Consider the following 27,375-nt stretch of genomic DNA (forward strand, 5'->3'; position numbering starts at 1 on the left):
GGTTCTGCAGGAAAAAATGAAAATGGGTAGTAGGGCTGGGCGATATATCGAGTTTTTTAAAAATATCGATATATTTTTATACGAGATATAAGATGTGACAATATCTTTTATATCGATATAGTCTATGTTACGTTATAATTATAGTTGTGGAGCCACAAGTTTGCCTCTCTTTCATCCGCTTTTGTCTTTACGCAACATTACTCGGCCTCGCCTCTCCTTCACTGAACACAGCTCCCCCTCCTCCCCCATTGCTTCACCTGCAGGCAGCGACAAGATGGACACGGCAAATCTCCGTTAACGAGTTACTGCGCATCGCCCCGTGCGTGGGGCTGGACGGCGTCAACGTGTTAATGAGCTAACCACGCTAACGAGCTAACCACGCTAACGCCATGCACGGCCTGAAATCCTTTCATTTTCTCAAAAATCGACAGCGCGCATTATGTATGAATCTGGTTGTGCTTGATGACCGCGAACCGATTTTATGTGCTACACGGCGCTCAGCAATCTGTCAAAAAATATTTTAGTACTTTGCTAAGCTACGGAGCTGCAGCGCTTGATGGATTGTCGGAGCATTACGGCTACCGAGGAGCCTCGCGGAGTGATACGTACTGTGCTTCAACGTAATATTACCGTATTGTGTGTGTATAAGGACCATAAATGGCACCTGTTAAGAGACATGGTTACGAAGCGGATTTCAAACTCCAGGCTGTCAGTCACGAACTTGGGAACAGAGCAGCTGTGAAATCTGCCCTTGTTATTATGCTCAGCGTCTTTTAGTTTACATTTTGGCTGCACAATTGTGAGCTCTTTGTTATGCACAAAAACAACATTGTTTTCTTTTATTTATGGAACATTATTATTTAATAAATGCTCATAATTTATTTTTGAGTAGTTTTTTTCATGTACATCTATGCTGTATGTTAATAAAAGTGCCCGTGTGACATCTGGGACACAGCTTTGACTAAGAACTCTCTTTTTGTTCTTACCTTCTGGCTTTAAAAAAAACATATCGAGATATATATCTTATATCGCCATCCAGCTAAAAAATATCGAGATATGAATTTTGGGTCATATCGCCCAGCCCTAACGGGTAGTGAAAGCAGCCAAGAGGGGGGGGACCTCTCTTGCCTCCCTCCCCAGGAGATCTACTGCACCTGCCTCATCTGGAAGGTCCTCTCCATTACAGGTGACTCCACTCATCCCTTCAACAGCGTCTTCAGTTTGCTGAAGAGCCTCCGGGCCAGAACCAGCAGACTGAGAGACAGCTTCGTCCATTGGGCTGTCAGGATGCTGACCATCTCTGAATCGAGAAGGGGGGCCCAAGAGTACATCTTTTGCCATCTTACAATGCTGTGATTGTAGCCATTCCCCACTTTCTGTGAATGGTACTCATGGCCATTGATCGGTAGGCTTTGATTAGTTGTCATTGATCAATGGTCATAAGAATTTGCATAATAACAATCATGGAACTAACCCCCCAGCACATTGTTCATTCAGTGGCGCTAGTTTCCTTCACTATGCAAATGTACTGTTTATAAGGTTGGGGAAACCTGCAGTCAGCTGAGACTGAAGAAGTCACTGGGATGAGTGACGAAACGTTTCTCCAACTGAAAATGTCCAGATGAACAGAATCAACCTTTTGGGATTTACTTACCTGGATGATTAAGCACGCATCAAGACGTTATTTTATTAAAAAATTTAAAATGTTAGCAGCACAAACAAACATTTTTGCAGCACAAACCAGCACAAACCAGAACAAACGTTTGACATCAATTTTGTTTGATTCCATTAATATGGGGGGGCTGGTTGACCTCTAGAAATTTTTGCTAATATCTTTAAAATAATAGCGGCACAAACAAAAATTTCTGCAGCACAAACCAGCACAAACGTAGCACAAACGTTTAACATCAGTTTTGTTGGATTTGGGTAATGTGGGGGGGCTGGTTGACCTTTTGACCTTTACCTTTTCATTCATATCTTTAAAACAGAGGCAGCACAAACGAAAATTTTAGCAGCACAAACCAGCACAAACGTAGCACAGTTGATTGACACCCATTTTGTTTGATTTGGGTAATGTGGGGGGGCTGGTTGACCTCTGATGACCTCTAGAAATTTCTATTAATATCTTTAAAATGATAGCAGCACAAACGAAAATTTTTGCAGCACAAACCAGCACAAACGTAGCACAAACGTTTGATACCACTTTTGTTTGATTTGGGTAATGTGGGGGGGCTGGTTGACCTTTTGACCTTTACATTTTCATTAATATCTTTAAAACAGAAGCAGCACAAACGAAAATTTTAGCAGCACAAACCAGCACAAACGTAGCACAGTTGATTGACACCCATTTAGTTTGATTTAATTAATGTGGGGGGGCTGGTTGACCTCTGATGATCTCTAGAAATTTTTATTAATATCTTTAAAATGATAGCAGCACAAACGAAACTTTTTGCAGCACAAACCAGCACAAACGTAGCACAAACGTTTGATACCACTTTTGTTGGATTTGAAGAAGGTGGGGGGGATAACTTCACTCACATAGTGTTAGTGGCTAATCTAAACTTCCTCTTTCCCACGCTGTCAAGCTGATTGTAACATCATGAGTCTAGTCCAATCAGCTTTCTGCCAGCCTTCTTCAGATCAATCAGCCTTAACTTTAAATCGTACTTTAAATCTCATTGTGCAGCTGTCTTTCTCCCTTACAGTTGCCTTCGTGCAACCCACCTCTTCCCCATCACCGCCTCTCATCACTCAGACTCCATCCAAGCCTCCACCTTCATCTCCACCACCAGCGTCTAGACTCCGGGGGATCCTGCCCTAATCCCCATCACCGCTGGGATTTCGTTCTCCTGTGATGGGCTATCGGGCCAAATACCTCAAATTGAATTCTGTACGTCAGCAAATTATGTTTAGTTTGTTGTAATGATCTCGCTTCACATTACTGTGGACGGTGAATATAGCACTACTTGTAGTCTAGCAATATTCTACCAACAATGCTGTCCACTGTTGTGAAAGTGTCTCCACAAGTGGGGGCAGTACTCACTGATATGACAACAACAATATCGTATCTTTCTCAACACAAAAGTGTAAAATTAGCAATAAAAAATGTTTAAAATACAGACAAGTCGTTCTTTATGTTAAAGTCCAAACCTGTGTTTAATTAGCAGTGAGTGTGTTGTGATGATTAAAGATTTAAACTTGTAGAGGCACCAAACTCAGAAACATCAGATTTTCTACACAAACTTTCCCGATGGAGCTTGGGAGAGACCGGCAGTTTAATTCCATCTCATAGCCGGATCTGTAGGACCTCATGGCTCCTGGATCGTAATAAAGAAAAGGCCGTTCACAGATTGTGAAAGATTGCATGTTGGCCGTCATGCATGATGTGATAAACGATGACAAAATTAAAATGAATATAACATGTGCTGTCAGAAACCTGAGACACTGGGATGGTTTGAACTGCAGATGTGTTTGAAATGCTGTTAGAGGACCTGCTGAAATCTGACGTCACGTAGCAGGAGATGACTGATAATGCTTGGTTGTGCATGTAAGTCTGTTTTTCTGATGGCAGATGCTTCTGAGAGGAACTGCTCAGTTAGCTGCAGCGTTTTCACACACAGTGGTCTGAATATGATGCATGTGATGGAGGTGCTCCATCCACGGCAGGCAGTTTCTTCTACTAACTCGACATCAAGCCTCCATCATCGTTTAATCTGCACGCTGCTGCGGTCTGCTGACCATCGCGACCATCAGACACACACTACATGCTTCATGGCTAACGTCTGCTTTCTGAGCAACATATTCCAACAGCTGAAGTCACAGATGTGGTGACACATTTGACTGCAGGGTTGTTGTGGACGTGTTCTGCTCACAGAAGAGATGAAAACATATTAGTGATGAGTCATGCTGTCTGAGTATGTCAGTAAACGACTCATTTACTAATATTACTTGTGTTTTATTCTCTGTGTTGGTGGGTGTTGAGTCTTCTTTGAGTGTTGCTGGAGAACGTGACGTTCTTGTTTTGCCAGGTTGTGTTTATCATTCAGACATGGGCCACTTTTGGAATTATGATCCTTGCTTGTTGTGGCTCAGGCTGTGTGATAACAAAGAAATCCCGACTTCAAAGGTACCGAGTGTCCGGACTGAAAAAGGGAACAGGATCCATCAGCTGATGGTTTAAATCCCTTATAGCTGTAGTGGATCTATATCTGTGCCCCTCATGACATGTCAGTATTTTTTAAACTTCTCCACAACCTGTCCGTGATGTTCACCAAAACCAAACACAACATGGAAGAATGGAAGACATTCAAATGACAAACTAATGAGCAATCTGTTGCACCTAGAGATTTTACTGCCAACCCTCCTCTGCAGACCTCCTATTAAATACCTGAGCTCTCAGCATGAGTCCAGACACCCTTCAGAGGCCATTCATTACTGCTGCGTGTGTCAGTGATTATAATATTTCAGTCATTCTCTACATCTCAGCCAAAGGTGAGGGCAGGAATGTAGATCCATGAGTAACCTGACAGTGTCACCCTTATGCTCAGCTCCCTTTCAGGAACCTGAAGTCTCCCTGACCCAGAGTGGACAGTCCACCCTCTTCCACTGAGCCTCAGATTAGGATGTGCTAATTTTTATCCCAGTCATTCTCCCTGCTGAAGACCACCAGGCCAGGGGACACCTGTGAAGCTAATAATTCAAACCATCATAAGGGCCCCTTTGCATGTGGAGGCCCTAATTCTGCCATCTGTGCTTCCTTCTAACATTATTATGTAGATGCAGTCCAACATGCACAAAATGACCAGCAGCCTGAAACCACCGGACGAGTGCCAAATGCCCCGGGTAGTTTGGAGGACACAGTAAGGACTGTCAGACCTCATTCTTTATGAGCAACATGTCATTAATGCTTATTTTCTACATGCTTCCTGTTTGGTGATTGATCACCACGTCATATCAGTGAGAGGCTGTTCCATCATCATATGCTGCCCTGACACAGAAGCAGCGTTTCATAATGAGCAGCTCTTAGAGCATTGAATATTTATCTGATTTATTTGCACTGCTGAAGTTTGAATGTCAAAAACTCCAGAGAGACCTGGTCACCAAGGAGTCCACGCTGACGCCTTCCGCTCTGCGGAAAAGCTCGGCGATCATCTGTCCACCGGAGAGCTGGAGGCCCGAGAATGCACACCATTTACCCACAAATGAATTTGTCAGGACCGAGTGATGTTATTGATCGTTGGGCTGATGAAGAGGAGCTTTATTGAATGTGAATGTGATTCGGGGACAAGTAGCGAGAGAGTGAAGCCGAGGAGGAGGGGCGGTGCTGTCAGAGAAAGAGACATTAGTGACTCTGACAGCTCAGCGAGAGAGGAAGATGTGCAGAAAGAGACGGAGGGAAAGAGACGCGAGCCGAGCTGACAGCCCACAATCAGCTTCGGTGTGAAGCAGAGAGCATGCTGGGAGCCACAGCGCTGCGCAGACAGTACTCTGTCAACACAAACAAAACACGAGTCTGTCAGCTCACACAACACACTAATTTGTCTGTCACAGCAAATACATCAGCTTAATTACAAAGTTTACTGACAGCGAGTCAACAGGTGCAATACTTCCACTGTCATGTCTGTTCATAACATTAAGAGCACTGCAGCTTATTTTACTCACGGCTCATAGAGGAAGATGCGCCTTCAATAAACAGTCACCCCGCCTCACTTTGGCCAAGAAGCTGATGGAAGACGTCTAGTCCCTGTCAGGACTCTTGCTGCAGCATTTTGGATTAACTGAAGGCTTTTCAGGGAGTTTTAGGACATCCTAATGATAATGAATTACAGTAGTCCAGCCTAGAAAGAATAAATGCATGAACTAGTTTTTCAGCGTCACTCTGAGACAGAATATTTCTAATTTTAGAGATACTGCGCAAATGGAAGAAAGCAGTCTTACATATTTCTTTAATATGTTTTCTCTGAGCTGAAATAATGCTTCCAGAGTATAATTGGCTGTTTTTGACTACTTTTGATTTGACCTCTATATTTCACCTTTAAAAACTGTTTATCTTGCCTTGTTTGGTATAATTCTTTTCAGCACAACCTCAAATATCTGAAATTTGAGTTATTTTTTCATTTTGACATACTGTATTAGCACAATTGATCTAAATTCAGACAAAAAACTTGAGTGGAAAAAAAAGTTATATTTTTTACTGTAAAACCCACAAACATGTTTAACAAAACATTTTCAGTACTTGAAATGCAAATAGAAATTGTACATTTCTAAAAGTTATGCGCAAGTTTTGCAAACAACAAAGTTATACGTTACTATTTACCTAAAAATGCAGCCAAGGCCTCAGGCGTTTTTTATATAACCATTTAAAACTATTTAGAGAACAATCAGGTGTTCTGTATCAAAAAAGAAGGCACACAAATTATTTGTGCCACTCCAAAAAATAGTTTGTGTCTACTAAAAGACAGAGGAGAACACCACAGGCCCAAACCCTGCAGGTCTGACAGCAGGAGGTGTATCAGTCCAGTTTTCCACGTGGAGACAGCATTTACACTGCAATCTGTTTTTGGTGGAATTTTTTTGGAGCAACTGTGACATTCATTAGTAGAACTGACACACAAAACAAAACGACTACACTACAGACTAACTATAGCCTCCAAACACGCCAAACGTCACAAATCTCTCATGTATCAAAACTCACTCTCTCTTTGTCTGTGAAGGTTCTCAGTCATTCAGGTCATCGTAGTCAAAGGAGCTTGCAAAGAAAAGCGTCTGGACTTCTTTAAGTTACTTGAAGACGTTTCACCTCTCATCCGAGAAGCTTCTTCAGTTCTAAGGTCAAATGGTGGAGAGTCCCAGATATAAACCTAGTGGGAGTAACCCCCCACAGAGGGACAAAAGGACCCCCTGATGATCCTCTAATCCCCTGAGCCAAGGTGTGAAACTGGGTGTGGGTCCCAATCAGCCAGAGTTTCGGGTGAGTTCATTGTGAAACCTGGCCCCACCTTATCATTCGAATTCCTGAGATCAGATGGCCCAGGCTGTGAGTGGGCGTTAAGGCGTCTGGGAAGGGATCTCAAAACTGGATTATAGATGGCAGACAGTTGGTGTCGTAAACCCCCGCCTCTGTTCAAAGATGGTCGCTCACAGTGGACATAGATGGCTTCTTTCACTCCTCTTTCAAACCATCTGTCCTCTCTGTCCAAAATGTGAACATTGGCATCCTCAAAAGAGTGTCCTTTATCCTTAAGATGCAGATGGACTGCTGAGTCTTGTCCTGTGGAGGTGGCTCTTCTGTGTTGTGCCATGCGCTTGTGAAGTGGCTGTTTGGTCTCTCCAATGTAGAGGTCTGGGCATTCCTCGCTGCACTGTACAGCATACACCACATTGTTAAGTCTGTGTTTTGGCGTTTTGTCTTTCGGGTGAACCAGTTTTTGTCTGAGCGTGTTGCTGGGTCTGAAATGCACCGGGATGTCGTGCTTGGAGACAACTCTCCTGAGTTTTTCTGATACACCGGCTACATAGGGGATGACAATGTTGTTGCGTCTGTCTTTCTTATCCTCCCTCACTGGTGTCTGGTCTTCTTTTCTGTGCCTCTTTGCTGACTTTAAGAACACCCATTTAGGATAGCCGCACGTTTTGAGTGCTTCCTTTACATGTGTGTGTTCCTTCTTTTTTCCTTCAGGCTTAGAGGGAACATGTTCTGCCCGGTGGCGTAGGGTCCTAATTACTCCAAGTTTGTGTTCCAGAGGGTGATGGGAGTCGAACAGGAGGTACTGGTCCGTGTGTGTGGGCTTCCGGTAAACTTCGATGTTGAGGTTGCCATTCTCTTCAATGTGCACAGCGCAGTCCAGGAAAGGCAAACAGTTGTCCTTTGTGTCTTCCCTGGTGAACTTGATGTTTTTATCCACAGAGTTAATGTGCGCAGTGAAGGATTCCACTTCTTTTGTCTTGATTTTGACCCAGGTGTCGTCTACATATCTGTACCAGTGGCTGGGTACTCTTCCTTTGAAAGAGCCAAGAGCCTTCCTTTCCACTTCCTCCATGTAAAGGTTGGCTACAATAAGTGACACGGGGGAGCCCATGGCACAGCCATGTTTTTGTCTGTAAAAGCCTTCGTTGTACTTGAAATATGTAGTGGTGAGGCAGAGGTCTAACAGTGTGCAAATCCGATCGGGTGTGAAGTTGGTACTGTCCTCCAAGGAGCTGTCTTCTTGTAGTCGTTTTCTGACAGTCTCCACAGCCTCCGTGGTGGGTATGCAAGTGAAGAGAGAGACTACATCAAAGGACACCATGGTTTCATCTGGATCCAGGGTAAGTTTCTGGACCTTGTCGGTGAAGTTCTTGATGTGGTGTGGGGTGTTCCCCACGAGAGGAGCAAGGATGGTAGCAAGGTGTTTAGCAATGTTATAAGTGGCTGAGTTTATGCTACTGACTATAGGTCTGCGTTGGACCGCTTCCTTGTGGATTTTAGGAAGTCCGTAAATGCAGGGTATGGCATCCCCTGGGTAAAGGCGGTGATATGTAAGGCGGTCAATAATTTTGTCCTTTTCAAAGTCTTGAAGGCAAGCTATAACTTTCTTTTTGTAGCTGCTTGTGGGGTCTCGCTTTAGGGCTTCGTAGGTATTGTTGTCACTGAGGAGAGTAGTGATCTTTGTGTGGTAATCTGTAGTGTTTAGGACCACGGTGCACCTTCCCTTATCCACGGTGCATCTCCCCTTGAAAGAGGAGTGAAAGAAGCCATCTATGTCCACTGTGAGCGACCATCTTTGAACAGAGGCGGTGGTTTACGACACCAACTGTCTGCCATCTATAATCCAGTTTTGAGATCCCTTCCCAGACGCCTTAACGCCCACTCACAGCCTGGGCCATCTGATCTCAGGAATTTGCATGATAAGGTGGGGCCAGGTTTCACAATGAACTCACCCGAAACTCTGGCTGATTGGGACCCACACCCAGTTTCACACCTTGGCTCAGGGGATTAGAGGATCATCAGGGGGTCCTTTTGTCCCTCTGTGGGGGGTTACTCCCACTAGGTTTATATCTGGGACTCTCCACCATTTGACCTTAGAACTGAAGAAGCTTCTCGGATGAGAGGTGAAACGTCTTCAAGTAACTTAAAGAAGTCCAGACGCTTTTCTTTGCAAGCTCCTTTGACTCACTCTCTCTTTCTTTCTATCGCTCTCTCTCTCAGCGGTGTCACTCCTAAAACTTCCCCCTCTTCCTAAACAACCAAATGTCAAATGTTGCCATATCATTTTTTTGATTGGTCGACATGGTACTGTAGCACTTACGTGGAGTTTCATAAAGTACCAATGGATAATTACCAAAGTAATAAGTAATTTGGGCTAGTATCAGAAGACTGAGAACGACTCTTAGAGCTCTGGTACACGAATGGCAGAGAAACCAGACAAACACAGTTATGTGGCTTTAAAAGTACTTTAGTGATGTTAAGCCTTGTAAAAGAAATTTGTAAACAACACAGTATTACAACAGGTTTTAACAGAATGTCAAGTATAAAAATTTCCCCCAAAGTAGCAAAAAAATAGAATTAAATAAAAATTGTGCACAAGTAAAAGAATTAGTCTCTTTTTTTATGTCCAAATGGTACCGGTGGGGCCCATGACAAACAGGTGTATTCCAATAGAATTCGTCCGACAAGGAGTGTGTGTGTGATTGTCTGTCCTACCGTACTACTTGTACAGTAGAGGATTGTAGTCCATCAATGTGCAAATGAGTGTGCGTGTATATGTATATCGTCTCCTAGGATCTTGGGTTGGCTCGCCATCCAGTGAACACTGGAACACTCTGGGTTCTGGAATCGCTGACCTGGTCTTTGGATTCGTCCCATATAAAAACCTGACCTATAAACAATGGCCAAATATATGTCACGTGCCCTTTAAGGATAACTCTCACAAATTAAACTAAAGTAGTGTCACAGTGCAGTAACTACTATTCAGATCAGCTATCATCAATTCAATCATCATCAGTTCAGTCACGTTGTACAACATTAAAATATCAAGTTTCAAAGGTCAAAGTATCAATATCCAAAATTTCACAGTATCAAGGTTCAATACTTATTTGTAACCTGCAGTAACATTAAAGATTATCTACAAGGTTGCAAACATTCAGGAATTATAGCCACCATATAATTCACTTTCATTGTAAACATTAATTACATCCATCAAAATAAACTCACTGTACATATATATCTTATCACAAATAAATAAGTATATTACCCCTTTTAAGAAATGGAATAATATGCAAATGCTTATCAGAAATTGAACAAAGTGCAAATAATCAATTTCAATAACACGTAAACACAAGGACTGAGTCCACAAATAGGAGTATTAAAATAGACGTGCTTAATCCCGCTTGTACCATAGGCCTACTAGTACAAGTGGAAATACACTAAACATTAACTCCAAGTGTTCAATACTGAGTATTGTAAGACAACTGATTGACATCAAAATTTAAACAGGAAGCAGGATAAAGTCTGCTTACAATTATCTCTCATAAAGTTATTTTTAGCTGCTTTAACCATTTACAGCTTTTCACATGTTAATGACTTAGTTAATGATCTAACTAGCATAACAACAGTGCGTTTCAGAGACATCGAACAACTGTACCCACACTCCGCACATCACGTGTCTGATTAGCCACATTTAGCTTACCGCCGTCGAGTGGATGCTCAGCATTTATGTGGAGCCACAGCTCAGTAAACCTTCCGGTTTCGCTCTGCCCTTGACAACAACAAGTGCAAATACATAATTTGTGAAAAATATCAGTTTAGATGGTATTTTTTTAACTCGTTAGAGGTTAATTTCTCCAGCTTACCGATAACAAAAGTTTTAGTCCGTCTGCTCTGTTCGGCTGTAGAAGCAAGAGACTGAAAACTTGGGAGCTGGTACTAAGGAGGGACAAGAGCTGCCTAGAGCTTCACCGATTGGCTGACATGCGAGGAGTGGAGTAAAACAATAGGCTTTCATCAGAGCTCATCAACCCTCTGAGAAAACTTAACCCTTGTTTGACCAGAGCATATCATATATAATCTGCGTCCCTTCTATGTTTAAATAAATATTTTGATCTCATTTCACTTTCATTAACAGGGACAGTAAGAACAGGACAATGAACATTAAATGTTTAAATTTTTCTTCTCTTTTTTTGTTTGAGATGATTTTAGGAACTGGGTTACAGTACATTTTTCCACTAATACGGAAGGGGTGTTTTTTCTTTTCTTTGCTGTCAGTAGAAAACGCCGTTTTTACTGTTTCTTCCCGCTATAAACACCACTGTTTTATTCAGACAATAACATCATGTGTATTTTTCATCATAACTCTGGTTTTACGTTGCCTATCAATACAGTTTAAAAACTGGTATATAATTTGTCACGTCTTTGCTTTCACAGAAACATAGCTCAGCGACAGAGTCCACGACACTGCCATTCAGTTACATGGGCTCAGCGCATTTTGTGCCGACAGAAATGCAGCTCTGTGCGGTAAGACTTGAGGTGGTGGCTTGGCCTTGTGTGTCTACATCAGCTTGGAATGGTGCAAGAACTCAGTGCTAGTTTCTAATTACTGCTCATCGCTTGTAGAGTTTATGAATGTTAGATGCAGACTTTTTTATGTACCTCGGGAATTCACCGCTGTGCTCATTACAGCAGTGTACATCCCACCCAGCGCTAATACTAAGGAGGCGCTCTGCGAGCTGTACGGGGAGATCAGCGAGCTCGAGAACTCACACCTCGACGGACTGTTTATTATCACCGGAGATTTCAGCCACGCAAATCTCAAGCCAGTGCTTCTGAAATTCCATCAACACAGAGAATCGCACTGGATCTTGTTTACACAAACATTCCCAGCGCTTACAGAGCGAAGCCCTGCCCCCAACTCGGACACTCAGACCACTTGTCTGTTATGCTAATTCCGGCATACAGACCGGTCGTCAGACGCTGCAAACCGGTTCTGAGACAGGTGAGAACTTGGCCTGCAGGAGCTCTGTCTGCTCTTCAGGACTGTTTTGAGCACACTGACTGGGACATGTTCGCGGAGACTGTAATGGCGACCACACCAACTTGGAGGAGTACACATCATTGTGATCAGCTACATCACCAAGTGCATCGATGATGTCACTGACACCAACACTGTTCTGGCTCCTTAAGAGTCACCCCTCACGTTATGTAGTGTTATATAAGTTCATGCAATCTTTATTCGTTTCTGGCACACTGTTCATTTTTATTTTGACATTCTACCGGAAGTGCTACTTCTCATTACTTCCTGTCTAACGGGAGAAGGACAGTTTGCTACTCCTGTGCCTGCCTATGCTGCCTCTTAAGCCAGCACAGTCTGTAAGTTGGCAGTAATATTGTGTTTTACCAGTGAATGTTTAGCACTAACTGCCGTGTGTTGTTTGTGATATTTAAATTGAATATGAATGGTTTAACTACTGCCAGCTTGATGGCCTGTGGTACATAGCCGATTATTAGAGATAGGTTGATCATCCCAAAAGGTTGACTCTGTTCATCTGGACGTAGCGTTTTCAGTGGAAGAAACGTTTCATCACTCATCCAAGTGATTCTTCAGTCTCAGCCGACTGCAGATTTCCCCAACAATATAAACAGCACATTTGCACAATGACTGAAACTAGCACCACTGAATGAACAATGGGCTGTCAGGTATGCAAATTAATATGCAAATTGTCAATTTGCATATTGATGCAATGTTCAGATAAACAGAATCAACTTTTTGGAATTTACTTACCTGGATGATTGAGCATGCATGAAGACATAGGTTAATCATATTTAAGATTGAATGACCAGTAATGGTCAAAACTTTATTTGTGAAGAAGTTCATGAAGTTAACGTTAACTAGTTACTGGTTAGCGTTAAAGAAATGGTTTGCTCAACAGAGCTTAACAAAAGATCTGGCTGTGGTAGGCTCGTGTCTAGGACTTGGCCATGGTGTGTAAGGCCCGGCTGTGAGGATGACTGTGCAAAGTTTTCCCTGAGTTCTTGTTCAGAGCAAAGCTTCAAGGTGAAGCTGATGGTTCAAATTTGATCCTATTTTGAGATACTGGGCTCCATCTCCTGCACACTGTTTATCTACTTATTTCTGTCTGTGCCAGGTGAGCTGGCGTTCCTCTAGCAGGCCAGTTCAGGCCGGAATAGGAAGTTTAAGTTTGGTTGACTTTCCCAGCTCCTACCTCCAGGCAGCCTGGTGTCTGATTTGACTGGTCTATTTCTGGCTTTTAGCATTCAAGGACACAGCCTGCGAGAGCATGTGTGTGTGTGTGTGTGTGTGTGTGTGTGTGTGTGAGGCAGAGTTAGAAAGATGAAGGGAGGGAGGGAGGAAAGGAAGATGCTAGAGCCGTGATGAGCTGGACATCATCTTCTAAAATCAGTTTCGTGTTTACAGCTTCGAAGTACGTCTGACACACCTGTGTGCGATATGGCCCCAGTTTCCTGTTTATTAGGGTCACCTAGCTGAAACTGAACCTCCTCCATGAAGGTTGCAGGCTGAGAGTAAATAATAAAAACCACTGTATGCAGGTTTACCCAAAGTTTATACAGCACTACAGCTCCCTCTTTGTTTCACTCACAGGTCCAAGTTTGACTGCTTTTAATCATGTTGAGTTGATTTTCTATCTTTTTGTTGTCATTTTGCATTTTTTTAATTCACAATATACATTTTTGGAGGTGTTTAGTTAACATAATTGTTTATTGCTATTTTTGTGGTCATTGTGTTTGAAGCTGTTGTTGGAGGGTTGAAAGCTCGGAGACTTAACCTGGCCTCAGTGTGGCTGCTGCAGGAATTGGAGATAAAGAGCGTGTCTGAATGAGGCGTCGCCTGCTCTCGGTGGTATTTTACAGCTTTTAGTCTGTGCTGCAACGTCTTTTAGTCGATCAGTCTTCTGTTTCAGTTCCCATGTCCGTCACTGGTGGCTTGAGGCTGCAGACACGCTGACTTCCGTGCAGGAGGCTGCCAGATAAAGTTGCTTAATCCGTCACCTCTGATAATGCAGCCTGTAGCAATTGTTCAGTTAACAGGTGACATTTTCCCTTCAAACGCACTCCCACTCCTCCTCCCCCACCTTATTTACCTCAGAACGCCACAAAAGGAGAGATGCCTGCATAATTAACTTGCCGGTTAGGCGGCTGATAATTGCCGCTACTTTGAAAAAGCTGTACAGCTAAATGATCAGCGGTGTGTGTGTGTGTGTGTGTGTCTATAGGTGGAATCATTTGTCACAACGCACCAGAGCTGCTGTTGTTTCTTCTAAATGGAAGAGGAAGAGATAATGGCAGCAGGAAAGGGCATGTACAGGCAAACATGACTGTTTAAAATTAATCTTCACACAGAGACATTTTAAATGATTTTCAAACAGCTCCATGATGACAGCATGTGTGGAAGAAAGCTTTGCAGGTGTGGTTTGCATGCAGAGCAGAGTTCAGCCTGAAGACTTCAGACGAGGCAGGTTGTCAGTGGCTGACAGGTAATGACACAGAAACACAGCAGCGATCATGCTGACAGATTTGGGTGAAGCTGAGTCACTTCCTTCACTCCGCATTCTTATTTACAGCACTGAGTGAAAAGTTTCAGTCACTAGTTCCAACGCTCTGCACCATCAGGTAGGCATCTGATTTATTCTCCAACAGGATGATGATTCAAAACATCCAACCAGAGAAGAACAAGGAGCTCCACCAGATAACAGACAGAGGAAAAATCTCAGCATCAGTGAGTCAGACTGGGATACATACATAGCTGGACTGGCCATCGGGCATACCGGGCATTTGCCCGGTGGGCCGCTGGTGATTTTTTGTTTTTATGGGCCGATGGATTTTTTTTTTTTTTTTTTTTTTTTTTTTTTTTTTTAGGAAGGGTATATATAATGAAAGGTGTTGGATTGGCCAGTTGGTCATGATCGACTCTGGGCTGGACCAATTACAGCCGAGGAGGCCGGATGCACCCGCCCCCTTGTTTAGCAATCACGTGATTTTCGCGCATTGCATGCCGGGAACTCGTGGCAAAACAATCCAAGTACCGCATCAAATGCAAGCATTTGCAGCACCGCAAAACGTTCATTCTCCGGTTCCAATACCTTCTTGTTTTTTCTTTGCCGCACAAAAAGGTATGTACAAAACAAAAGGAGAACAATGCCGGTCCGTACAAAGACAGACTCGACGAAAAGACAAAGAAAAGATACGAGGAAAAAATCAAAGGAGTGAAAGGGTCAGACCCTTACGAGCACACAGAGTGGACAAAAGACGTTAGCGTGCTGCCCAACTTTCACCACGCTCAGATTTATAATCATACGGTTCTTGGAGTGAGTGCCCACACTCATGAAGTTTAGAAACTTCAGGTCACTGCAACAAGCCCAGGTACAGTTTACCGACGGATGGGTACAGGACCTTGAAATGCACCGTGTAGAACGAAAGACCATCGTACGAACAGAGGTAAGTTTACCAGTCTCACAAATCGTCGTCATAAATACACATTCGTTAACCGTTTATTAATATAACCTTTGAGCTCAACGGTAATTAATTAGTAGTGGAAATAATTTCTGGTAGCATTACAGAAATGTAGCAGTGACAATAATACTGTATGCTGTAATCGTACTGGACAATTAGTGATACAAACCAACTGTTTTATCCTGTGAATAATAGTATATGTTTTTGTCAATGTACCATGGTAATAACAGAAGCGAAACGCAATATTGTGTCAGGACAATTCACTATTTATGCACAATAAACAAAGGAGCATAGCGCGACAATTTCTGTTCAGCGCCAAACTTGCTTGTAACCTATATCACCAATTATGTTAAGAAAAATGACGCATTAACTACTACAAAACTCTGACCTTTGTGGGAATGCTTGGAGCAGACTAACATGTGAGCTGGAGTGTTCTGAGACGTTATATTTGGTATATCCAGACCATCCGTCGGCTCTTACTTCGGAAACATTGCTTAAAAAATTTCTCTTTAACGATGTAATCCGATAAAAAAAAAAAAAACGATCTCTTTACCCGTCGGCTTCCCGTGGCTGTCATGCGACCGCCTATTGCAGTTAATAATACAACAGCTTCTTGACATTTTTTGGGTTTCTTTTTATCGCTGTGTAACTGAGTTCAATTGAAAGCCTGCGTGCGCTAGTACCTCTTGCCACAAGTTCCCAGACTCCTTTGCGGTTTTACCCCTGAATGACGTCACATTTTCAATCTTTATCCTGGTGGGCCGCTCTCTAGTCAAAATGCCCAGGCCGATTTTTTGTCCCAGTCCAGCCTTGGATACATAGACTGAATTCATGAGTCCACACAGGAAACATTGATCTCACCTCTCAGGTTTACCTGGTATACGCCTATATATGACACGCAAAATCAGAACTTCATGAAGTACCAGCAGTCAGTAGATGTGAAAATCATCATTCCACCAGAGGTCGAAGAGAGGCTTCAGTGTCTGCAGGTCCTGACAGGTCAACAGCCTGCATCCACACTTCAAAGCCTCCACCCACAGTCAGGCTGCAGTTCGTACGTGTGAACCTCTGAGATGTTTGGATGTGGGTCTCTGTGATGAGATGCTCGTGGTTGCAACAGGGTGACATTAATGATGTCCCATTGGCTGAGCTGCTTCTGCTGTTTGGTGTAGGTGATGTAGAAAAAAGAAAATAGATCCCAGTGAAAATGGGACATTCAATCCAATACAACTTTATTCATAGAGCACTTCAAAAACAATAATGTAGTTAACCAAAGTGCTTTCAAGGTAAAAGACAGCATGAAATACAAAATATGGACCAAAAGGAAAAATTGAAATAAAATCCATCCACTCTTCATCCAGGGCTCTGGAGATGATCCCAGCTGCAAACAGAGAAAATTTAAAAAAAAAGGACTAGTGGCTAACTCTGCTACTTACCTTCACTTCACCTTCAGTTTACCTTCTTGCTTCAGTCTGAGAGACCTTTGTGAGCGTGTGCACTAAAAACTTTATATCAAACAATTACATTTAAACTTGATTCTTGACTCACAACCAGTATAAAGAGGCAGAACTACACTGTTAAAAAAACCATCTTAAAAAAACAGTAATATTCCGGCAGCTGGGGCGCCAAAATACTACCGTAAAATAACAGAAAATAACTTTCTCATGAAAACACAGTTCTTTTCAGTAATGAAAATAGAGTTTGTTGTGCTAATTTGACATGGGATTCTGCCTTTTCCAAGTGCCTTTAGACATTAAATTAGGAACATTTTAACGTGATCGAACAATGAAATTACCTATAAACAAGGTCAATGAATGTGGCAATATGAATCATAATACGTAAATGTACAGAAATATACAGTTAACAGTTGGTTTAAATAATAATGGAATGCATGAAGAGTCTTGACCACGGACACAATACCGAGAGCGTCTGAGCCGGGGCTCGAACCGGCAACCTTCTGATATTTGTATAGGGCTTTTCTAGTCCCTAAGGACCCCAAAGCGCTTTACACAACCAGTCATCCACCCATTCACACACTGGTGATGGCAAGCTACATTGTAGCCACAGCCACCCTGGGGCGCACTGACAGAGGCGAGGCTGCCGGACACTGGCGCCACCGGGCCCTCTGACCACCACCAGTAGGCAACGGGTGAAGTGTCTCGCCCAAGGACACAACGACCGAGACTGTCCAAGCCGGGGCTCGAACCGGCAACCTTCCGATTACAAGGCAAACTGCCAACTCTTGAGCCACGATCGCCCTAAAAAGCAATGATAATAATACTTATGTGATGTAACACAAGCTTATAGGAATCATGTTATATACTTTTCCATAGCATTACATTTGAATTAAACAGTTCAATCTTTCAAATAATGGACAGATATTTGTGAAATCACGATACATTTGTGAATGTATTTTCATTCAATCTAAATATGCATATGTACATTTAATAATTCTGAAAATTATGTTTTATTACATTACAGTGATTTAACATTAATTTACATTTGAAATGTGAAATCATTTACGTAACTTTAATGATATCCTAGAAGAACAGAACAAAACTGTAAAATGCACAGTAAAATACTTTTATATTAGGATTTTTTCCTACAGTGCAGCCATACCCGCGACCTTGTGGTTGTTAGTTCACATTCATTGGCCGATGCTTAGCGTCATGTTATTATGTGTCCCATCATCCAATGGCATGTCACATTGTTTTCATGGCCACACCCTCACCCCAGGTGCAGAGGCCTATTTCTGTTCAGGAATGTTGGGAATACTTTGAGATTTATAGTAATTGCAATTCCTGCCTCTACATTTATTTTTTTAAATATATAATTAGGACAGTGTGGCCGTGCAATGTTTTATATGGGTTTTTTTTGTTTTTATTCCTATCAATTATATTTTCACTTGTTACCTCTGAAAATTGAATCAGACCTAGATTACATGAAATTTTCAGCAAAATTATAATTCAAATACTCCTTTAATTATTGATTATTCTCATTACTTTTCGATCATTTTATATATTTTTCCATAGTATTACATTTGAATGTAACAGATCATTCTCTTACATAACAGACAAATATTTGTGAAATTATGATACATTTCTGAATGTATTTTTACAATCTGAATATACATATGTACAAAAAATATATTTAAAAAACAAGTAAATTGTGTTTTACTATATTTACAGTGATGTTATGTTATTTTACCTCTGACATGTAAAATCACAGTCTACTTATGTAAATGTAATGATATTCTAGAAAGACAGTACAAAACTGTAAAATATACAGTAAGATACAGTGTAGACTAACGTCCTCACATCTGTGTGTTCCTGTCAGCAGCATGCTGGATCAGCAAAGCCTGGGGAGCACCAGGGTAAGGCGAGTGGTCACAGCTGCATGTAAAGCATAAAGGCTTCACTTCTCTCACAGGCAGTGCCAGAGAAGGCAGACGGATGGAGTCCACTGCAGGCCGGAGGAGAGAGCAGCTCAGTTTGGTGCTGGGTGAACTCAGTGAGTTTCATTGGGCTCAGCTCCAACAAAACTTCTAAAGCAAAGTTTCGGTTCTGACAACAAATCCAGCCTCTGCGGAGCCACCAGAGAGCAGAAACCATGAAGCTGAAACACTTTCATTCACACAGTGAATGTGTGAGAGCGTATCTGAGGTTAAACTTGTTATTTAGCCTCTGCTGTGTAAGCTCCTTCTCAAGATGACATAAATCTTTACATTACTTGTTCAGATAATAACAGCCTCTCTGCAATTCCTCGCCTCCCTGGAACTCTCGCTCCACGAGCCGAGCTGAGGTGATTATGCTGCAGCGTCTGGGGACCGTGAGAGGAGACAAATTAAAACTTTGTGTTCTGCAAGCCGGCTTCGTTAACAGTAAATATGACGTTTGCACTGTACAGATCCACCAGATGAATGGTTCCAGTCTGCACACACAGACAAACTCAGTGCTGGGCCCAGGACTCAAAAAACACTTTGTCATTTTAGTTGTGAGAGGAATCAACTGCCAGGGTCAGTGTGAAAGTCCAGGGAAGAGCAACAGAGAGCAGGAAACTCCAACAGGAAACCTTTCTTCAGCTTTCTTAGAAAAGTTCAGTGTTGTTTAAATATAATTAAGGAAAATATAAGTCTGTCCCTTCAAAGAACACACTTCATTAATACTACTGTTACCAATAATGCTATTTTTCATTAATGCGTCACATTTCAAATCAGGACCTCACAGTACGCAGCAAACTTTTGAGTGCAGTTAAAGTCCTACACAGCAGCTTGTTCTTATGCTACGACGATGATACTGTGAAGTCATGTTAATGCACCAATATTACTTTGAAATCTGCTGAAATTTAACAGTAGATTTTTTTTTCTCATTCTTCTCACCCCAAACCAGTCATGGTACATTGCTGATGTCAAAAATATTATTGAAATACCACTAACTGTGTATCTGAGCGCAGTAGCCTCAGACAGTTAAATATAAGATAAGATAAACCTTTATTAGTCACACACATGGGATTTTTTTTTCTTTTTTTCAATTTTCTTTTTTCTTTTTCTTTTTTTACATATTATTACAAATAATAATAAAGGAAAAACTTGATCCAGAAAAAGACTTCAAGGACAGAAAAGTATTACAGAAAATATCTGGAAACTAGTAAATGTCATGGCGGGGTATGACGTGTATTTTGTTTAACTGACCCAAGAGCAGACACTGAGAGAGGAGTTGCAGGTGAAAAAAAGGTGAGCCTTTAATTTGGCTGATGGCACATGAAAAACAAGTAAACTAAGAAAGCTATGAGAAAACTATGAAATACTATGAAACACTATGACCAGACTGTAACTGTGGTGGGGATAACAGACAACCTGACAACGGCATACAGAAAACAGAGGACGGGATGCGGGAAGTGGGAACACATGGGGAAACAGTTGACTGGCATGAACCTAATGACAGGACAGGGAACATGAAACTAAATACAATGAACAAAGAACATAAGACTCCTTCAAAATAAAACGGGGAACATGGAGAAAAAGTACAATAATCAATGAAATAAAACTAAAATGCACACAACACTGGGTCGCAGATCCAGTACCATGACAGTAAACTCACAGACATCCAGCAGGGGCAGCACTGAGTCAGTCCCTCATAGACTTACCTGCTGAAACTTTACAGTAGAAATAACCATGTTTATACCCTGATACACAAACCTACAGAAACTTTCAGAGATCACTGCGAGTAACAAAAACAGGTATGAGGTGTTTTCTTACAGCTTGTGGTGTTCCACAGGGCTCTGTTAACAACCCTCTACTTTTTAATCCACCTTTAAATTATATTCTCTTTTGGCAATGCACAAAGGTGTCCTCCTTCATAAAAGCTCTATGAGTGCAGAATTGTGGCTTAAAGTCTACATCATTAGGGCCATGGCCTCTCTGACTGACAGGTGGATGGTGACACAGGTGGCTGTAGCTGCTAGCTGTCTGCTAGCATCAGCTGAACTGGACCTCTGGACCGTGTTTGTGCTCTTTGGTCATTTTTAATAAGATATTGTGACCAATAAAATGGCTGCTGTGAGGTTACTGTAGCATCTGAGTGATGCTACAGTAAGTGAATTCTACATTTTGAGTGAATTCTACATTTTGGTCCACTTGGTCATTTCTTTGATTTCAGGCAGGTTTGTAGCCGTAAACCTGTAAACCAGAGCCCAGCTGCAGTTCTTCTCACCAATATAGAGAAGATTTCTGCATTAGTGTGTGACGTTAAATTCACACTGCAGAGCTTCTCACCGCTCATCAGCAGATAATCCAGCTCCTCTGCTTCTGACTAACAACATCTCCTTTCAACTGAGTGCCACAGGGGCCAGCAGCAGGATGAGTGATGGAGCATGCAATTCTTTGCATGCTCCATGGAGCCTTCCTAGTTCTTCCGCTGCCAGAGATTTGACATGAAAGAGCTGCTGTGCTTTCACACTGCATGTGGACTGAAAACCTCAGTCCTCTTTCAGAAGCAGTGGGATGATTTTTGCACCATAAAGCCGTCCGAGCAAAAACACCAGTTAACACAGAGAGCATCAAACAAACACAGTGCTCTAAAGCTGACTGAATGATGCAGGTTTAAAAACAATGAAAGGTTAATGCAGTATTGAAGAGGACTTCATCATGTCTGGTCCTCTCATTTCAGATCATATACGAGTAAAAGAAGAAATGACCTCTAAATAGAGTCTCGTGCACATCACCTGCAGTTCAGCTGTACAATTGTTAACATCTGATTATGAAGAGAAATGCGATGTATAAGCCCATCAGCAGCTTTCCTGTGGGTGGTGTGTGTAGGTGGGTGGTTGTGGTGGTTGAACGCAATTCAATCAGGAGGCTGGTGCTCTCTTCACACCCCAAATCAAAATGGAGGATGCAGTAAAGCAGCTCATGGTGCTGTGACAGCCCTGATACTAACAGAAGGGAGTTTTACTACAGTCAGAGCCCATAAAAATCTCGAGCCCCCCTCTCACATACATGCACCTCCATTCATTTTACTTCTTGTGAAACAGGAAGTCAGACAATGGGTTGTCTCAGATGAACTGATGGCCATCCCTGCACTGAAGATGAGGAGCGTTTGAAGACCATCATGGCCACTCAGGAAGATAAAGGCTTCACTGCCGTCTCAGTACTCGAATGACTGAAGTGTCGCCCACGCAGTAACCTGAGTGTGAGCTTCAAAGCAGCTCTTCCTTCATCAGGGGAACTTGCAGAGAGCCGGGCCCAAAAAAATCTGCAGAGACAAACTCACAGCTGTGACACTGATGATGAACATGGTTCATGTGGCGAGGCACTTTATGGGAAAGACCGACACTGACAGCTCGTTCACCTCTCAGGTCTAAACCTGAGAATACTTTTAGCCAGTCCTCACCTGTTACCTTTGATTTAGTGAATTCTTCTGCATCTGTTTACAGCAGAAATGTCTTCATTTATGTAAAGTTCATTCTGAGGGGTCACGTGATTGGTTGATGACAGCCTAGGGAGTCGTGAGGCCTCTGAACCGTGACTCATGCACAGCTGAATGAGGTGAGTGAGGAGTGGGTGGAGCTGAAAGCAAGCAGGTTGTCTAAAGTCACCTAAGGTGAGTCTAATGGGGGTCAACTGTGTTTTTGCATTTGTGCGCATGAAAGCATTTGGATGAAGGCAAATATATGGACTACATGTTTGAGAAAATCCCCTTCCTTCAGAATGTGTTGAAAGCTGTGATGATAATCACATATAATTTTGAGTATGACGGCAGTTCATAAGAGCTGAGATATGCAGATATGCCACATTAAAGGCTGCTGGTGTAGAAATCCTTGAAGCTGGTGATGAAACCGGAGTGGTGGAAACAGATATCAGCTGCTCCTCAAGATTCTCCCGTTTTACACCATGTTCTCTACAAAATAAAAGCCCCGGCAGCATGTATCTAACTCTCTGTGACCTCGTGACTCGTGCTGGAGTGTTTGCAGCAGTGATATCTGCTCACACACACACACACACACACACACACACACACACACACACACACACACACACACGCACACACACACACACACACACACACACACCCGACACAAACAGCTGTGGTTTGTCTGCCCTTGCAAACCCATTAAATCCTCTCAGAAACACAAGAAACATTTACTTTTCTCAGAGCTTGTGCAGCCGCTCAATTTCCCATTATTTCTCAAATATGTGCCGAGCTTAGTTTTATTTATTTATCTCTGGTGTCGAGTGTGAGATTGACCTGAACTCCAGTCTTATCTCAGATTGATCGCTGCTACAATAACCCAGCCTGGGTGGCTATTGACGGTAACGCCGCTGCTTTTCTCTTTCTCTTCCTCGATTATTTTTTCGCTCTCAGTTTGACTTCTTCTCCTCGTCGTCCTTTCTCCCCTGCTGTCTCCCAGCTCGCCTCCTCTCCTCTCTACTTATTTCTGACAGTTGGACAGGTCTCTAAGATGCCAGAGCATTTCACACAATGATACCCATTTACAGCGAGGAGTGCTCATAATGACTTCAAATCATCTGTAATGGCTCATAATGGGCACTTCTATCATTCCTCCTGAAGGCATTTCAGACATGCACTCTATGTGTGTGTGTGTGCATACATTCTGACTGTATACAAAGTTGGTCCATAAAAATAAAAGCCTCGGCTGGTTGAAACTTCTCATCGCGGTCATCTCCTGGCACGTGCAGCATTAATGAATCGCTTGCTGTCCTCTTGCACAAAGGTGTGATCATGAGGTTCTGAGGACAGGTTCATAAAAACTCAGTGTGATGTAAATTTGGTCAATCATCTTCTCTTTAACTTCCATCCACCCATTAAATTCCACTTACCTGAAGAGTGGTTGGAGCTGGAGGCTAAGCAGGTATTCCAGATGTTCTTCTGGGTTTTTGGAGGGTCCAAGATGGCGCCTGCGTTTGGCTTTGCCGCTTGTGCCGCTAGTACAGCTCGCCGGTATAGTTTTATGCTGGCCGCTATTGTCGCCTGCAATATTATTTTCCACCAATATTTATGATCGGGGCATGCTGTTGTATATTAAAGACTCAATGGAGAGCTACTTTGACAGCTGGGACAGTTACAGGAAATTTTTCCCTCCACCTTTTGTGTGTTCCTCACCTGAGTGCACGTTACCGTACATATCGGTGGGATTCAAAATGAAGAAGAGAAGGAGGGGAACCAGGGCCGGTGTCCAGGTGCAACTGAAAAGGTACCGAAGATTAGGTTCTTGGATGTCGGAAGATTCCCGGTGCTTACGACCACTTCATCAACTGTCACCTGTTGCCGACGCTACACTTGAGTTCCCAGCCCGGAATCTATGGTCTGATGGCTCCAAGTTCACCTTGCGTCCGTCGTCCGACCGCCGTTTTGATGGCAGAGGTGATGTACTACCATGGATATTAGCTTCAGCTAGCCCTGAAGCATAACAGGTGTAGAGGTGCGCACAGGTGTTTAATTCGAGTGCCACTGCAGTCAGCTATTGAGTGCACCAACCAAATGTCATTGATCAGGTTTGCCCTCCTCAACATTCGCTCAATCACAAACAAATTGTTTATTTTAAATGATTTTTTTTTTTTATCAAGGAATCTCTCAACTTCATGTGTTTAACTGAGATGTGGCAACAAAACATGGATTATATACATCTGATGGAAATTTGTTCGACTGGCTCCTCCGGAGTCTTTCTAACTGAATTTAACAACCTCCTGTCATCCATTACTAAATTAGAGAAAGTTGTAATGTTGGGAGATTTTAACCTTCATATTGATGATGCATCCTGTAACATGCCTGCGGAATTCATGACTATCACATAGTCTTTTAACTTTAGGCAGCATGTTTCTGGTCGCACACATATAAAGGGTCACACATTGGCAGTGTTGGCAGTGTTCCTGTTTCATTTTGTCATGGGTCAGGACTGTTTGGGTTTTGTTTGACAGCTACGTCCTGTTGTTCCAGGCGGCAGCGTTACGGTTGCCATGGTTACAGGGCGACACGCTCTCTCTCTCTCTCTCTGCGACTGTGTGTTTCCTGGGTGAGAGAGCGCCTTTTTGTTGTTGTTGTGCTAAGCTAACAGGCAGAATGCTACAAGCATAGCTCTTTTTTTTTTTTTTTTTTGCCTGTCCCGTTTGGCTCTTTTGCCATCAGAATTGTTGTTTAAAGGCAAACAAAGATGCCCAACGGATTTACTTTACCAAATTGACCATCCCAGCCTTGCCGTAATGGTCCATTTGATTCACCTTTTATTGTTTATTTTATTTTCACTTACTGAATACGGGACAGACTTGACTGGGGGAAAGAAGGGGAGAAAGAAAGAGGGAAAGAGAAACAGCTGAGAAGAGGGACGGGGGAGAGGGGCAAAAGACAAAAACCAACAGAACGGGCAGAGAAAAAAAATGCATATATCAATCACCTGGATCACCTGCTGAGAAAGAAAAAAGAAAACAAGCAGAAGAGAACAAGAGTAATAGAATAAACAACATCACAATGATATATGGGAATATGACAGTAAATACTAAATATTAAACATTATTGTGCAGCACATAAGATCAACAGAACACAGTGTGCTTTGAGGTAGGAGCCAAAAAGGGTGTAGTTTGTGGGTGTGATCACCCGTGTGTACACCTGTGAGCATGGACGCGCTTGTTTTTTTTTTTTTTTTTAAAAGGTTCCTTCAGGTTCCTTCAGTGCCTGACGAGCCCAGTTGTTTTGTTTTTTTGTGTCCCGTTTGGATCTTTAGCCATCAGAATTGTTGTCTTAAGGCCAAGAAAGATGCCAAGCGGATTTATTTTACCAAGTGGATCATCATGGCCTTGCCATATTGGTCCATTTGATTGACCTTTATTATAATTATGAATTTATTTTATTTTCAGTTGCTACAAACGGGACAGACATGACTGGGGGATAGGACAGGGAGAAATAATGAAAGAAAGAGAGGGAGAGAAAGAAAACCAAAGGGGAGAAGAGACGGTGAGAAGGGGGGGAAGAAAGAAAGAAAGAAACAAACAAACAAAACACCTGGGTCACCTGTATGGAGAAAAAAAAACAGAAAAGAAAGCAAACAACAAAGAGCAACATAATAAAAAAAACAGCACCATTACAATAAACTAGCTAGCAGTAGATATCAGTAGATACTAAATAATAAACGATATTGTGCAGCACGCAAGATAGACAGCGCACAATGTGCTTTGAGGCCGCAGCCAAGAAAGCTGTAGTCCGCGTCTGTGTACACCTGTGTGCATACCTGTGTGGATCAGCATGCTTGCATTCCAAAGGTTTCTCCATGTAACGATCTGCTAGGGAGTGTGGGGGAGCCACAGCCCCGTCCTCCAGGGTATGAAGCAGGTATGGAGGAGATCAAAACTCCAGACATCCAGAGGCCCCAAGAACACAAGAGACCAAGGAAGACCAACAGAGGGGCAGCCGCGCCACTGTCCCAGTAAGAGCTGAGGAGAGTCCCAGATGAGGGCTCACTCAGCAGCCACTGAGCAGAAGCCAGGGGGAGTTGCAGTGACGCGCCCGTGAGCTCCGCCAGCAGCCAGAGCTGTGCCTGAGTGACCGAGCCCCAGGCTGAGAGGCCGGGGGCACCCCACCTCCGAAGTGGCCCGAGCGAGCCCCAGGCTCCAGGCCCCGATAAGCGGCCGCCAAGGAGTGAGCCGGTGTGTACCCGGACGCCCATCCCCAGACACAAAAAACCACCAACGCACCGACACCTGAGGGAGTCCGCCACTGGCAGGGGAAGTGGTGGTGGTGGGAGATAGGCCTCCAAACCTTGGAGGGCCTGAGATGTCCCCAGAGAGGTGGCGCCTGACACCCAACCTGACATATAGACACAGACATACAGGCACACACAGATACAAACATCCATTCCCACCCTCATGCTCTCATATGCACTTACTCCACACTCAGCCAACGTGGAGACAGACATAAAGAGACGCTGTACACACGATCACACTCCCCAAGCGTACTCTACGAACCGGGTCTAGGTACCCTTGCCCCTGGAGGGGGGAACTGCACCCAGACCCAGGTGGTGTTACCCTTTTCCCTGCGGTGGGGAGAGGCAGACCGCCCCGACTCCGCAGCAGCTGGGAGGCCCCACACTCCAGACCGCAGTCGGACGGCCAACTCCTCCTAGCCCCCCCGCTCCAGCAGGCCGCAGAGAATGGGGGTGAGAGAAGACTCCAAACCTCCCTCCACCCGCTCATTGTAGTGTTGATGCATGTGTGTTCTAAGGTGCAATTAAAACCCAGGAGGGCATGGAGCTACCTGCCAGAGAGCAGCAGGTAAGCGCATGGTCCCTCCTGCTAGCCCTCAATGTCTACGTGTATTTAAAATTGAGAGGTGGGCAACGACGCCAGGGGTGAGGTGTACACCCTGATGGTAATTTGGACTTCATGTATCGTGCCCACCCCCAAG

The 27,375-nt window shown here is 43.2% G+C and overlaps 1 long non-coding RNA gene across 1 annotated transcript; it reads right to left on the reverse strand.

Moving 5' to 3' along the window:
• Window positions 1–9,346: 9,346 nt before the first annotated feature.
• LOC146628488 (uncharacterized) lies at window positions 9,347–10,869 on the reverse strand. The gene is made up of 3 exons (XR_014906344.1): window positions 10,831–10,869; window positions 10,668–10,736; window positions 9,347–9,857 (listed from the first exon to the last, which is right to left on the reverse strand). It is a non-coding gene; the product is annotated as an uncharacterized LOC146628488 (long non-coding RNA).
• Between the last annotated feature and the right edge of the window lie 16,506 nt (window positions 10,870–27,375).

Source organism: Diplotaxodon limnothrissa, linkage group LG7 (genome assembly GCF_057381915.1).
Source record: "Diplotaxodon limnothrissa isolate DT_005_m linkage group LG7, D_limnothrissa_male_GT1.1, whole genome shotgun sequence".
NCBI classification, from domain to species: Eukaryota; Metazoa; Chordata; class Actinopteri; order Cichliformes; family Cichlidae; genus Diplotaxodon; species Diplotaxodon limnothrissa.